Source organism: Pseudophryne corroboree, chromosome 4 (assembly GCF_028390025.1).
Source record: "Pseudophryne corroboree isolate aPseCor3 chromosome 4, aPseCor3.hap2, whole genome shotgun sequence".
NCBI lineage: Eukaryota > Metazoa > Chordata > Amphibia > Anura > Myobatrachidae > Pseudophryne > Pseudophryne corroboree.
The window spans coordinates 556,561,871-556,578,456 of NC_086447.1; positions in this window are offsets into that span (position 1 = coordinate 556,561,871).

Genomic DNA, 16,586 nt, shown 5'->3' on the forward strand with positions numbered 1-16,586 from the left:
TAATTTTTTCTTATTACTGCATTATACACCCTTTAGATATGTGGGTGCATTACTGACCAATATGTTTCTGCGCCTATTTAGTATATGTCCTCGTTTATTGATCGACTATAGTACCTTGTATATAAATGCATAAAAGCAATTGCTATTCCAGACCCTTTAATAAATGTGCCAGGGTGGCTTTTGCAACATATCCGTGTGATATATTCCTGTAGTGGGGGCGGTCTAAGCACGTGGTGGGCAGGGGGTTTCCCGATCTCCCTCTGGTGTTCCTGAAATTGAACACGTCCCAGAAGAGCACGTCACGCCAAGATTCGGGTGGAGGCACTAATACCAAGAGAAGTACAAGGTGAAAAGCATTGCAAAGCGGGAAGAGTTTAAATACACACCATTACCCAGAAAACCCAGGTAAAGGGGTGTTACATAAGGGTTATGTTACAGTTGTGATCAGTCTCTGGCTGATGCGGTTTTATTCATACTGTTAACTGGTTTGGTATATTCCATGTTGTACGGTGTGTATGGTGTGGGCTGGTATGTATCTCGCCCTTAGTTTAACAAAAATCCTTTCCTCGTACTGTCCGTCTCCTCTGGGCAGTTCTTTAACTGAGGTCTGGAGGAGGGGCATAGAGGGAGGAGCCAGTGCACACCAGGTAGTACTAAATCTTTCTTGGAGTGCCCATGTCTCCTGCGGAGCCCGTCTATACCCCATGGTCCTTAGGGAGTCCCCAGCATCCTCTACGGACTAGGAGAAAATAAGATTTTACTCACCAGTAAATCTATTTCTCGTAGTCCGTAGTGGATGCTGGGGACTCCGTAAGGACCATGGGGAATAGACGGGCTCCGCAGGAGACTGGGCACTCCAAGAAAGATTTAGTACTACCTGGTGTGCACTGGCTCCTCCCTCTATGCCCCTCCTCCAGACCTCAGTTAAGGAAACTGTGCCCGTAAGAGCTGACATTACAAGGAAAGGATTTTGGAATCCAGGGTAAGACTCATACCAGCCACACCAATCACACCGTATAACTCGTGATGAACTTACCCAGTTAACAGTATGAACAACAACAGAGCATCAAACAACAGATGCCAACATAACATAACCCTTTTATTAAGCAATAACTATATACACGTATTGCAGAAAGTCCGCACTTGGGACGGGCGCCCAGCATCCACTACGGACTACGAGAAATAGATTTACCGGTGAGTAAAATCTTATTTTCTCTAACGTCCTAGTGGATGCTGGGGACTCCGTAAGGACCATGGGGATTATACCAAAGCTCCCAAACGGGCGGGGAGAGTGCGGATGACTCTGCAGCACCGAATGGGCAAACACAAGGTCCTCCTCAGCCAGGGTATCAAACTTATAGAACTTTGCAAAGGTGTTTGAACCCGACCAAGTAGCTGCTCGGCAAAGTTGTAATGCCGAGACCCCTCGGGCAGCCGCCCAAGAAGAGCCCACTTTCCTTGTGGAATGGGCTTTCACTGATTTTGGATGCGGCAAACCAGCCGCAGAATGAGCCTGCTGAATCGTGTTACAGATCCAGCGAGCAATAGTCTGCTTTGAAGCAGGAGCACCCAGCTTGTTGGATGCATACAGGATAAACAGCGAGTCAGTTTTCCTGACTCCAGCCGTCCTGGCTACATAAATCTTCAAAGCCCTGACTACATCAAGCAACTTGGAGTCCTCCAAGTCACGAGTAGCCGCAGGCACCACAATAGGTTGGTTCAAATGAAAAGATGACACCACCTTCAGCAGAAATTGCGGACGAGTCCGTAATTCTGCCCTGTCCATATGGAAAACCAGATAGGGGCTTTTACATGACAAAGCCGCCAATTCTGACACACGCCTAGCCGAAGCTAAGGCCAATAGCATGACCACTTTTCACGTGAGATACTTTAGCTCCACGGTCTTAAGTGGCTCAAACCAGTGAGATTTCAGGAAACTCAACACCACGTTAAGATCCCAAGGTGCCACTGGTGGCACAAAAGGGGGCTGAATATGCAGCACTCCCTTTACAAACATCTGAACTTCAGGAAGCGAAGCCAGTTCCTTTTGAAAGAAAATGGATAGGGCCGAAATCTGGACCTTTATGGAGCCTAATTTTAAGCCCATAGTCACTCCTGACTGTAGGAAGTGCAGAAACCGGCCCAGCTGGAATTCCTCTGTAGGAGCCTTCCTGGCCTCACACCAAGCAACATATTTTTGCCATATACGGTGATAATGCTTTGCTGTCACGTCCTTCCTAGCCTTTATCAGCGTAGGAATAACTTCATTCGGAATGCCTTTTTCCGCTAGGATCCGGCGTTCAACCGCCATGCCGTCAAACGCAGCCGCGGTAAGTCTTGGAACAGACAGGGCCCTTGTTGCAACAGGTCCTGTCTGAGAGGCAGAGGCCATGGGTCCTCTGTGAGCATTTCTTGCAATTCCGGGTACCAAGTCCTTCTTGGCCAATCCGGAACAATGAGTATTGTTCTCACTCCTCTTTTTCTCACAATTCTCAGCACCTTTGGTATGAGAGGAAGAGGAGGAAACACATAGACCGACTGGAACACACATGGTGTTACAAGTGCGTCCACAGCTATCACCTGAGGGTCTCTTGACCTGGCGCAATACCTTTTTAGCTTTTTGTTGAGACGGGACGCCATCATGTCCACATGTGGCAGTTCCCATCGATTTGCAATCTGCGTGAAGACTTCTTGATGAAGTCCCCACTCTCCCGGGTGGAGGTCGTGCCTGCTGAGGAAGTCTGCTTCCCAGTTGTCTACTCCCAGAATGAACACTGCTGACAGTGCTAGTACGTGATTCTCCGCCCAACGAAGAATCCTGGTGGCTTCTGCCATTGCCACCCTGCTTCTTGTGCCGCCCTGGCGGTTTACATGGGCCACTGCAGTGATGTTGTCTGACTGAATCAGCACTGGTTGGTTTCGAAGCAGAGGCTCCGCTTGACTCAGGGCGTTGTACACGGCCCTTAGTTCCAGGATATTGATGTGCAGACAAGTCTACTGACTTGACCACAGCCCCTGCAAGTTTCTTCCCTGAGTGACTGCCCCCCATCCTCGGAGGCTTGCATCCGTGGTCACCAGGACCCAGTCCTGTATGCCGAACCTGCGGCCCTCGAGGAGGTGAGCACTTTGCAGCCACCACAGAAGAGACACCCTGGCCCTGGGGGACAGGGTGATCAGCCGATGCATCTGAAGATGCGATCCGGACAACTTGTCCAACAGATCCCACTGAAAGATCCTCGCATGGATCCTGCCGAAGGGAATGGCTTTGTATGATGCCACCATCTTTCCCAGGACTCGCGTGCAGTGATGCACCGATACCTGTTTTGGTTTTAGGAGGTCTCTGACCAGAGTCACGAGCTCCTGAGCCTTTTCCTCCGGGAGAAACACCTTTTTCTGGCTTGTGTCCAGAATCATGCCCAGGAAGACGCGTCGTAGGAATCAGCTGCGACTTTGGAACATTCAGAATCCAGCCGTGCTGTCGCAACACTTCCTGAGAGTGTGCTACGCTGATCAGCAACCGCTCCCTGGACCTCGCCTTTATGAGGAGATCGTCCAAGTATGGGATAATTGTAACCCCTTGCTTCCGAAGGAGCACCATCATTTCCGCCATCACCTTGGTAAATATTCCCGGTGCCGTGGACAGGCCAAACGGCAACGTCTGGAATTGGTAATGACAGTCCTGTACCACAAACCTAAGGTACTCCTGATGAGGTGGATAATAGGATTTTGGTACTTACCAGATAAATCCTTTTCTTTGAATCCATAGGGGGCACTGGAGTACTCTTGGGATATGGACGGTTCCACTGGAACTAGGCACTGAACAGTTAAACTTTGACTATACCTCCCCTCCATATCCCAGAGTACCTCAGTGTTTTTTACTGAGCCGAACTGGAGCTATAGAGGTTGACAATGGAGAAATACATATAACAAAACTGGACAACAATAAAGTTGACACCAACAAAAAATGACAACTAACAGTTGACACCAACCCGACAGAATTTCTAATTTGAAACAGTCGGTAAGAGTGTGTTACCATAATATTCCCTGCACTTACCACAACCAGGTAATAACTGCTCTGGGTGGGCGTCCAGTGCCCCCTATGGATTCAAAGAAAAGGATTTATCTGGTAAGTACCAAAATCCTATTTTCTTTTTCATCCACTAGGGGTCACTGGAGTACTCTTGGGACGTACCAAAGTTTCCCCCGTGGGCGGGAGAGCTATTTGGCACTTGTAACACTAAACGGCCAAAGCTAGATGCTGATGCCGCAAAAGTATCAAACTTATAAAAGCGCACAAACGTGTGCACTGATGACCATGTAGCCGCCCGGCAAAGCTGTGTCGTAGAGGCTCCACGACCAGCTGCCCATGAAGTTCCAACAGAACGTGTGGAATGAGCTGTTACCGATGTAGGCGGCTGTAATCTAGCCTGAAGATAAGCCTGACGTATGGTCAGTTTTATCCATCTGGATAGGGTCTGCTTAGAGGCTGGCCAACCCCTCTTGGCAGCATCATAGAGAACAAATAACGTATCCGTCTTACAAAGTGTAGACGTTCGAGACACATAAACGCGTAAAGCGCATACCACATCCAGAGTTTCAGAATGTCCTAATAACACAGGAACTACTATTGGTTGGTTGATGTGAAAAGATGACACTACTTTTGGTAAGAAAGCGGGATTCGTCCGAAGTTCCGCTCTGTCATCATGAAACACCAAATATGGTGGCTTGCATGACAAGGCACCCAAATCTGAAACTCGCCTTGCCGAAGCCAAGGCTAGAAGAAAAATTGTTTTCCAAGTGAGAAATGTAATATCCACTTGTTGTAAGGGTTCAAAATGAAAAGACTGTAAGAAATCTAAAACCAGATTCAAGTCCCATGGCGCTGTAGGTGGAATGAATGGAGGCTGTACTCTGAGGACACCCTGCATAAAGGTGTGTACTGATGGCAAAAGAGCCAATCGTCTTTGAAAGTAAATTGACAAAGCAGATATCTGCACTTTTAGTGTGGATAAACGTAGACCTCCATCTAATCCCATCTGTAGAAATAACAAAAGACGGGATAACTTGAAAGATGAAGTTGGAAACTTCCTAGCTTCACACCAACCTATATAGGCACGCCAAATTCTATAATAATGAGCTGCCGTAACCGGCTTCCTAGCTCGTAACATGGTTGGAATGACTGATTCTGGAATGCCCTCTCTTCTTAAGAGGGCGGTCTCAACAGCCACCCCGTCAAACGCAGCCGCGCTAAATCGGGGTAAAGAAACGGACCCTGTTGTAACAGGTCCGGACGTAGTGGGAGCGGCCAAGGATCGTCTGCGAGTAATCCGCGAAGATCCGAAAACCAAGCTCTCCGTGGCCAATGAGGCGCCACTAGTATGACTGTGACGAACTCTCTTTTGATCCGTTTTAGCAATAGAGGGAGCAGCGGAAACGGTGGAAACAGATATACTAGACTGTATGGCCACCTGACTGTGAGACCATCCACCGCCACTGCCTCTGGATCTCTCGTTCTGGATACACACTGGGGCGTTTGATGATTGTGGCGAGATGCCATCAAGTCCACCTGCGGGTAACCCCACCTCTGGACCAGCATGAGAAATACGTCTGGATTTAATGCCCATTCTCCTGGATGGAAATCCCGACGACTGAGATAATCCGCCTCCCAGTTGTCCACTCCCGGAATGAATACTGCCGACAATATCACTTGGTGATACTCTGCCCAATTGAGGATTCGAGCTACTTCCCGCATTGCCATGCGGCTTCTCGTTCCGCCTTGTTTGTTGATGTATGCGACCGCCGTCGCATTGTCTGATTGCACCTGGACTGCCTGAGCCTGCAGCATTTGCACTGCCTGTCGTAACGCATTGTAAATTGCCCGGAGTTCCAGGACATTTATAGACAGCAATCTTTCGTGATCCGCCCAGAGACCCTGGAGCTGAAGATTCTGAACTACAGCTCCCCAACCTCTGAGACTTGCGTCTGCCGTGAGAATTATCCAATTCCAGGTGCTGCACAGTTTTCCTGCTGTTAGATTCTGTACCCTGAGCCACCAGAGTAGAGACACTCTGGTCCTTGGAGACAACCTTACCCTGTGGTGAATCTGTAAGTGCGAGCCCGACCACTGTGCGAGCACATCCAGTTGAAAAGGACGTGAGTGAAACCTTCCGAACTGAAGTGCTTCGAAAGCCGCCACCAATGTGCCTAAGAGGCGAATGCACAAATGAACCGAGACTGTGCGTGGCTTGAGCACTAATTGTACCAGATGACGAATGACCTGTACTTTCTGTTCGGGTAGGTAGATCCTTTGGTCTACCGTATCGAGAATCATACCTAGGAATTGAAGTCGTTGGGACGGAACTAGATGTGATTTCTTGAAGTTGACAATCCAACCGTGGTGAACCAGTACATTGTATGTCATCAGCAATGCCTGTTGAAGGAGGATTTGTTGAGACGGAGCTTTGATGAGTAGATCGTCCAAGTATGGAACTATTATCACTCCTAGAGATCTGAGATGAGCTATCATCACAGACATCACCTTGGTGAATACCCGAGGCGCTGACGAGAGGCCAAACGGTAGAGCCTGAAACTGGTAATGGTTCTGTCGTATTGCAAACCGCAAAAACCTTTGATGAGGAGGCCAAATCGGAATGTGTAAGTACGCATCCTTGAGATCCAGTGCAATCATAAACTCCTGTGGCTCTAGACCTGCAATTACTGATCGTAGAGATTCCATTTTGAATCTGTAGTAAGTGACGTACTGGTTGAGGCCCTTTAAGTTCAATATTGGCCTGACCGAGCCATCCGGCTTTGGTACCACAAACAGACTGGAATAATAACCCTAACCCTGTTGGTGCACAGGGACTGGAACCAAAACTGCTGCGTCCAGCAGAGACTGAATGGCAGTCTGCAGAATCGCCCTCTTGTCGTCCGACAGAGGCAGTCCTGTCCTGAAAAACCGCATTGGCGGGAGACAGTCGAACTCTATTTTGTAACCTGTTAAAACTAGATTGCGGATCCACCCATCTGTGGACGTCTGAAGCCACGCCAACTGGAATGACTGAAGACGTGCTCCTACAATAGGAGAACCGAGATGGGCTGGGAGCCCGTCATGCCACTGGCTTACCGGTGACTTTAGTATCCTGACGAGTGGTATTGGCTCGTTGGAAACTACGTCCCCGACCTCGTCTACCTGGTGTGGCCGTTCCCCTAACACGCCCGCGAAAGGACTGAGGTGTAAAAGATTTGAACGCCGGTCCAGAATATCTTTTTCTAGGCACTGTTGGAGGAAATGGTAAGAAAACCGACTTCCCTCCCGTGGCCTCAGGAATCCATTTGTCCAATTCAGGACCAAATAACTTCTCGCCCTCATAAGGTAATGCTTCTATTCCTTTTTTGACCTCTGTCTCCGCTCGCCAAGAACGTAGCCAGAGTGCACGTCGTGCTGTGACTAGTGATGAAAGGCGAGAAGAGAGCTGACAGACGTCAGTAGGAGCTGTACATAAATAGTCAGCCGCTTCCCAGATTTGATCAGCGAGAAGTATAAGATGATCATCAGTTAAGGCAGATCTGAGTTCTGTTATCCATACCATTAGAGCTTTAGTTACCCAAATGCCACTCAACCCAGGTCTAAGCAGCACTCCTGCCGCTGTATACATGGACTTCAGCATAACCTCTATTTTACGGTCCGAAGGGTCCTTGAGTGTAGTTGCAGCTGGTACTGGTATGGTTAATTTCTTTGTAAGTTTAGACACAGATGAATCCACCAATGGCGGATTCTCCCATGTAGCTGTCATAGAATCTGGAAACGGATAGCTAGACCTAAATCTGTGAGGTACAGAAAACCGTTTATCCGGATTCTTCCATGTTTCTAGTAACATTTTTTTAAGAGATTCTGACACAGGAAAACAAATTGGAATTCTCTGTCGTTTAGTAAAAACGACCTCATCATTTGTCAGAGGCTCCTCAGTTTCTGTAAAATTCAGAGACTGACGCACTGCTCTGATGAGATTATCAATACCCGGCCTGTCAAAATCGTCACCATCTGACTGCTGGTCTACTTCGCCCTCCTCACCCACATCTTGTACAGTGAGGTCTGGTGAAGAATCATCAGACAGTAACATAGCAGAAACCGGTAGTTTATAAGAAAAATGAAACTTATCCTGTCACAACTGAGGGTTTAGGCTGACGGGAGGAAGCCTCAGTTGTAGGGGCTGAGTTGAAATTAAACCTGGGAGGTTTAATCAGACCCCTGGACATGTAAGTGCAGAATGATTACCCGAAGGTGTGACCATGACAACCAGTTTAAAATTCAAAATAAAAGTTTATTAGCAAACTCCGTGTGATAACAAGCAGTATTCAAGTTTAGCAAAGACAGTGGCAAATAACACAGTTCCTGGAATACATAACCATAGGAGGTATCTCAGAGCACTGGTAGGTTTAGAACAGATGTAAAAGTCCTTTGATGGAATCACCTTACCAGGCCTGGTTGTAGTTGTAGAAATAGCCGAGGAACATGCCAGTAGTTGTAGCAGGTGAATCTGTAACTTGAGTATGCTGCTGTATCAGCTGGATGGAATCAGCCAGGTGGTAAGACACGGAGTGGATGCTGAGTGGAATCAGCCAGGTGATGAAATGCAGAGTGGATGCTGAATGGAATCAGCCAGGTACTAAAGTCACGGAGTGGATGCTGGATGGAACCAGCCAGGTGATAAAACACAGAGTGGATGATGTGAGATGCTAGGGAGCGTAGAAACAGAATAGCTGAAAGATGATTACCGGTGGTAGTGGATACTGCTGGTAAGATAGGATCCGCTGGATCAGCACCGGTGTTTGGTAGACGCTGGAATCAGTTGAAAGCTGGCTGCTTGGAAGCAGATAGTAGATAGCTGGAAACTGGACAGCAACGGAAGGCTGTAGAGTCAGGCTGCACTGCAAGATGGAAAGCAGGTGCGGGTCTCTTTGTGGATGCTGGAGACAGGAACTGGAACCTGGAAAAACAAGCCACAGGAGAGAGAGACTGGAACAAGGTATGACATTCAAAGCACTGACATCTATCTGGCCCAGACACAGGATACTTATACCTGCTGCTATGCAGGCATTGGCTGGGCAATTATGCAGATTCCAGAGATGGTGGATTGGAGGAATTGGAGCATGTGATCAAATCCAACATGGCTGCGCCCATGCTGGAACCTGGAGGGAAAACCTGGTTTGGAATGAAATGTGCAAACATAGTGATAATGGCGGCGCCGGCCGCGGAGGGCAGGAGACGCTATATGACAGTTATATGCTGGGACACTTGGAGGGCAGCAGAGGCCGTGGCAGGCATGATACATGATTCTGAGAACCTGCAGCAATAACACAGTAACGGCGGCGGAGGCCGCGGAGGACGGAAGACGCCATGTTGGATTCAAACATGGCACCGCTGTGGTAGTGTCTCAGAATGACAGGAGGGATGTGCAGAGTGTTGACACAGATGAGATCCGGATTTGGAATGCTGGGCCAGTCTCAGAAGACACCTAAACGGCAGGTAATGGCGTCCAGATACCCGGATCGTGACATATCCCCTTTAGTCAAAGAGGATCTGGACCTTTGGTAAGGCTGAGACCCCTCAGGAAGTTCTAGCGGTCTCACCCTAGATTCAGATCTTGCTGCCTCTCGCTCCTGCCGAGAGGCGGCCAACTCTGATTGCAAACCAGCTAAAACATCTGCTAATATAGCCCATGGCGGGTCTGGGGTAGAAACTGGATTTGGAACCGGAGCAGGAGTTGTATTTGTTTCGGAATTTACCACACATACTTTACATGTGGTAAATCCGTCAGGTAATACACCCTTACAGACATTGCAGAAAAACTGCTTCTTAGACTTTGCTGGTGTCTTACTCATTATGTAAATAATAATAAAAAAAAAACAAAGACAAGAGAGAGAAAACCTGTGCGACTCAGTAAATAGTACTAAGGTGTCTCTATATATCTGGCCAAGTGTGCCAGTAATATGCCTGATCCCAAAATCCCCCTAACACCCCTGCGCCTTCAATGGTGGAGAGATGCATTACAGGAAAATCTGGAGAGAAACAGGAAAAACAGGAAGCATGGTTTAATATGTCCCCATGCTCACAGAATATCACAAAGTGCAAACATTTAACTTATGCAGCAGATTATACTTAAATGTATATATGCCATCCTGTTACTTATCTATACAGCGCTGCTGGCTCTGTGTTAGACCATACACCCTGGATAAAGAAGTGTGTGCCTCCCTCTCTCCCCCGTGCTCCGTGTACCGCTACTCTGTATCCGGAGACCGCTGCTATGACTCCGGAAGTGCCATACGATATGCCGCATGGAGCCGTGGAGCGGCTATGCACCAGCATGGCTGAGCGCGGCGGGAGAGGTGTTCACAGCGGCGCTGAAAGCGGCGGCTGGTGGCTGCGGACAGCGCACGGCATAATACACAGACACAGTAATCCCACACAGCGGGGCGGCAGCATGAGCTGACCGCCCCAAACACATACCTGGACCCTGTGGTGAGGGCAATGACGGGGCTTCTCTGCAAGCACTGTCAGCCTTTTACTGCAGGTGTCCTGCACGTGGAAATGAGGGAGCTCTTCTAGAGAGGTCCGACACCCGCAGCTGCATGAGCAGCTTTCACTATCCCAAACCCTCGCCTTCTTGGAAGGGGGAAAGGGATGTTTTCAAAAATAATCAAAGAGAAAAATCAATAATTGTGGATCCACTTCCACAAGCCTAGTTGCTCTGTGAGCACCGAAAAAACACTGAGGTACTCTGGGATATGGAGGGGAGGTATAGTCAAAGTTTAACTGTTCAGTGCCTAGTTCCAGTGGAACCGTCCATATCCCAAGAGTACTCCAGTGACCCCTAGTGGATGAAAAAGAAAAATGGGGACATGCAAGTACGCATCCTTGATGTCCAGAGACACCATAAAATCCCCTTCCTCCAGGCTTCCAATGACCACTCTGAGCGATTCCATCTTGAACTTGAATTTCTTCAGATAAATGTTCAGGGATTTTAAATTCAAAATGGGTCTGACCGAACCGTCCGCTTTCGGTACCACAAACATAGTGGAATAGTAACCCCTTCCCTGTTGAAGGAGGGGAACCTTCACTACCACCTGCTGGAGATATAGCTTGTGAATTGCTGCCAACACTACCTCCCTTTCCACGGGGGAAGCTGGCAAGGCCGATTTTAGGTAACGGTGAGGGGGCGTCACCTCGAAATTCCAGCTTGTATCCCTGAGAAACAATTTGTATAGCCCAAGGATCCACCCGTGAGCGAACCCACTGGTGGCTGAAATTTCGGAGACGCGCCCCCACCGCTCCTGGCTCTGGCTGTGGAGCCCCAGCGTCATGCAGTGGATTTAGTGGAAGCCGGGGAGGACTTTTGTTCCTGGGAACTAGCTGCATGGTGCAGTTTTTTTCCTCTACCCCTGCCTCTGGCAAGAAAGGATGCACCTCTTACTTTCTTGCTTTTTTGTGAACAAAAGGACTGCATTTGGTAATACGGCGCTTTCTTTGGCTGTGACGGAATATATGGCAAGAAATTTTACTTCACAGCCGTAGCTGTGGAAACTAGGTCCGAGAGACCGTCCCCAAACAATTCCTCACCCTTATAAGGTAACACCTCCATGTGTTTTTTAGAGTCGGCATCACCTGTCCATTGCCGAGTCCATAGGACCCTTCTGGCAGAAATCGACATTGCGTTTATTCTAGAGCCCAGCAGGCAAATGTCCCTCTGGGCATCCCGCATATATAGGACAGCGTCTTTGATATGCCCTAGAGTCAGTAAAATAGTCTCCCTGTCCAGGGTATCTATCTCCTCAGACAGAGTATCTGTCCATGCTGCTACAGCACTACACATCCAGGCCGAAGCAATTGCTGGCCTCAGAAGAGTACCAGAATGTGTATAAACAGACTTCAGGATACCTTCCTGCTTCCTATCCGCAGGATCCTTTAGGGCGGCCGTATCCTGTGACGGCAGGGCCACCTTCTTAGATAAGCGTGTCAACGCTTTGTCTACCCTAGGGGAGGATTCCTAGCGTAACCTATCTGTTGGCGGGAAAGGATACGCCATAAGTAATCTTTTGGAAACCAGTACTTTCCTATCAGGGGAATCCCACGCTTTTTCACATAACTCATTTAATTCATGTGAAGGGGGAAAAGTCACTTCTTGCTTTTTCTCCCCAAACATATAAACCCTCTTATCAGGGACAGGGTTTTCCTCCAATATGTGCAATACATCCTTCATTGCTATAATCATGTATCGGATGGCTTTAGTCATTTTAGGCTGCAACTTTGCATCATCGTCATCGACACTGGAGTCAGAATCCGTGTCGACATCTGTGTCAACCAACTGGGATAGTGGGCGCTTTTGAGACCCTGACGGCCCCTGAGCTGTAGAATCAGACATGGGTTGAGACCCTGACTGATTATCCAACATTTTATGCAAGGAGCTTACGTTATCATTTAACACCTTCCACATATCCATCCAATCAGGTGTCGGCGCCGTCGTCGGCGACACCACATTCACTTGCACTTGTTCTGCCTCCACGTAACCGTCCTCATCTAACATGTCGACACAAACGTACTGACACACCGCACACACACACAGGGAATGCTCTAATTGAGGACAGGACCCCACAAGGCCTTTTGGGGAGACAGAGAGAGAGTATGCCAGCACACACCCCAGCGCTATATAACCCAGGGATTACACAGTAATTTAGTGTTTACCCAGTAGCTGCTGTTTATGATAATTTGCGCCTAAATTTATGTGCCCCCCCCCTCTCTTTTTACCCTTTTTCTACCTTGATACTGCAGGGGAGAGCCTGGGGAGCTTCCTCTCAGCGGAGCAGTGGAGAGAAAATGGTGCCGGTTAGTGCTGAGGAAGAAGGCCCCGCCCCCTCAGCGGCGGGCTTCTGTCTTGGGTCTGTGTAAATAAAATGGCGGGGGCTCGTACATATATACAGTGCCCAGCTGTATATATGTGTCTTTTTGCCAAGAGGTATCCTAATTGCTGCCCAGGGCGCCCCCCACCTGCGCGCTGCACCCTACAGTGACCGGAGTGTGTGGGTAGTGTGGGCGCAATGGCGCACAGCTGCAGTGCTGTGCGCTACCTCATGTGAAGACAGGAGTCTTCTGCCGCCGATTTCGATGTCTTCTGGCTCTGCGAGGGGGACAGCGGCGCGGCTCCGGGAACGGACGACCAAGGTTAAGATCCTGTGTTCGAACCCTCTGGAGCTAGTAGGTTTGCTTCTTTCCCCTCAGTCCCTCGTAGCAGAGAGTCTGTTGCCAGCAGAAGCTCTCTGAAAATAAAAAACCTAACTAAAATACTTTCTTATTAGCAAGCTCAGGAGAGCTCACTAAAAGCACCCAACTCTGGCCGGGCACAGATTCTAACTGAGATATGGAGGAGGGGCATAGAGGGAGGAGCCAGTGCACACCAGGTAGTACTAAATCTTTCTTTAGAGTGCCCAGTCTCCTGCGGAGCCCGTCTATTCCCCATGGTCCTTACGGAGTCCCCAGCATCCACTAGTACGTTAGAGAAAAAGATTTACCGGTAGGTTTAAAATCTTATTTTTTTCACGTTGTCATTATAGGGTATTGTGTGTAGAATTTTGAGGGGAAAAATTTATTCCATTTTGGAATAAGGCTGTAACATAACAAAATGTGGAAAAAGTGAAGTGCTGTGGATACTTTCCTGATGCAGTGTACATTATTCCAATTATTTATTTCCTTAAAACTCGATTTAAGTCTGAAGTCTTAAGCTGGGTACACCCCTGGGCAACTTGAATGCCAAGTGGCCGATTCAGGTAAGTGAATCATCCTGACATCACAGCTGGACATTTGAAATTGGCGCCCAGTTAGCATATCAGTCCCTGCAGTAAGGGCACAGGCAGCCACTGCGGCCAGCGGGAGTGACGAGTAACGCCCGGCCAGCCGCAGGAGCTGTGCTGGCCAGGAGTTACTTCTCAAATGCAAAGGCATTGCAGCTGTGCAATGCTTTTGTATTTGTGCGGGGGGGCTGGCATAGACATGCGGGGCGGGCTAGCCCTGTGCTGGGCGTCCCCCTGCATGTCTGAGTTTACGATCGTAGCTGTGCTAAATTTAGCACAGCTACGATCAACTCGGAATGACCCCCTTAGTCCTTTTTGGCCTCAGAACCCTTCCCCACTTATATGAGAAAAGCGGGGTACGGGCAACAAACCAGCAGCGTTCAGCTGCAATAGGAACAGCGCTTATCAGAAAAGCACTATCACAGAGAAGTGGGATGTACACAAATGCAAGGAACAGCACTTAAAAGAGAAGAGCTGGAGACTTCCGGTGGGCGGTGCATCACGATGGCCGCATTTTATAATGGCTCCGCCTCCCCCTGGTGAAATCCATCCCCATCGCCGAGCTAGACTCCTATAACCCTGGACTTTATATCCTAGTTTTATAGAAGGGGTATTGCTCCACCTGAAGAGCTATAGATTGGGGCGATTGGAGCTATACTAACGCCGGAATCCTGCCTGCAAAGAATCAGGCCTCCCCGGGCCCTGGTGGCGTGGTCTCGCGCCTTTGCCCAACGGACAATTTCCCCTAGGCCGCTTATCCCCACTCACCGGATCCCTTGCCATCCCGCGGTCTGCCTGCGTCGGTGGCCGAACTTGCTGGGTTGATCGCCGGTGGGTGATGCGCGGCCCGTCTCTCCCCTCCCGTAGTGGCGTGTGGCTTGGCTGGCGCCGCTGAAGGCCCCTGTCGGGGATACCGCTGGAGCTGTTCCCCGCGCTGTCTCTGCCGCACGAGTCCTGGACCTGCTGATCTTCCTCCACGGGGGGGACTGACGGCATGGCGCACTCGGGCGGCTCTTTCCTGGCGGCCCCGTGGAAGCGGTGAGCGGCGGTGGATCCTGGAACGGACGGAGAGTGGGCTTGGAGGATCTCCGAGCACACCGTGCTTTCTGATAACCCTGCGGGCGGATTTTTGTGGAGGTCCTCGGGCTGATTGCGTGCTGGAGTGGAGGAGAGGAGCCGCTTACCTCTATTTTGGCCCCAGTCTGAATCATCCTCCGGAGTCGTACTGCTGGAACTCAGGGAGCTGACGCGGTGCTGCTGGACGCGAGACGGTCCCTGGTCACTTGGCTGCATCTCTCCCCCTGAAGGGTACTAATATTGTTTGTTTATCCCCACTTTTCTCTTAACTAACATCCTTTTTTCAACCTTCCCATTTCTTTGAACCTCCCTACCTACTGTGTTTTCCGTATCCCACCCTGCACCCCCTTACCAAATATTCTATCTTCCCTCCCTGCTGCCTTCCCCATTCTCTCAGGTTTCTGGACATGAACTTCAGTTTTCCTGGCCCGAGCCTGCACCTGGGCGTATTTTGACTCGACGGTGTCCATTGCTATCCTTGGACATATAACCCCTTCAGTGATTATATTTTAGGCATAGCTTGAACTGCATATAACTTATTCACTGAAAAGAATTGGCCAAGGCTGCTTGAGCCTGGATGTTTCTGATTTGGAATCTGTTCATTTACACTCTGCTGTTAATGGTGGATGGCTTTTTTTGGGGGGTTGTGCACAAGGGATCGTTAAATGTGCCTAGCGTCTTAAATTACAACGATTCACTCACTGACATACTGTAAGCTGATATTAGTGATAAATGTTTAACTTGTGTTAGTGCTATATGCTTATTGTGTAGGTTGTGTAGGAAGTGTTCACAGCTTATACAACAGCGCCATCTAGTGGCTCTCGGTTTTACAATTGAACAAATAGTTTGGATTTCTAACCAATGTTCTGCATATGTGGGGTACTCAGTCCTGAGAGTTTCTTTAAATAATTTCATGGTCATTCCTCAAACATTGGCGCCCTTTAAAAGTTTTCTCTGCTATTGAAATTTTATAACTGTGGTCTTCCATTGCCTGTTGGAGCTGCTTCCAGGGCCTCCGGAATCAGCGATCGGCCTGGACTATCGACGCGGGTGTGCCGCTTGGGGGGTTTGGAACTTACAGTCAAATATTGTTTATAGCACGGGTTTCATAATACCGGTACCAATTCTATATGTTAAGAATCTTATTACTGGCCAATTTTTATAATAGCCACAATAGGGTCATTTAGTGGCTTTTAGTTTTATAATTGACAGTATACTCTATAGCTCTAAATTATTTTATATTTGAATTCCAAGTAACTTTATATATATACAACGTGCTCGGTCAAATAGCTGTGTATATTTTTTGATTGGTTTAAGATATATACAACCGCACTGTGATCTTACAGTTTTCTCTATTAAGGGATATTTCTTATTCAATGTATCTCTCACGCTGAATGTAGGTCTAATTTAACCTTTTGAGTAGCCTTTTCCAAACCTGCAAACATTTACTGCAAAGGCAGACATTCACTTAGCTCTAATTGACAGTAGATGGTGACAGAGGTAAGGAATAATGGATAAATATTATAACAGAACAAATTCCCAAAAGTCCCAACACTCTTCTGCAAGTACAAGAGCGGGGAAATAAAAAAAACAGCCAAGGACGAGCTACTGCTCCCTCTTCTCCGGTGCAGAACTCAGAAGAGGAAGACTCTTTAAGCACTTCT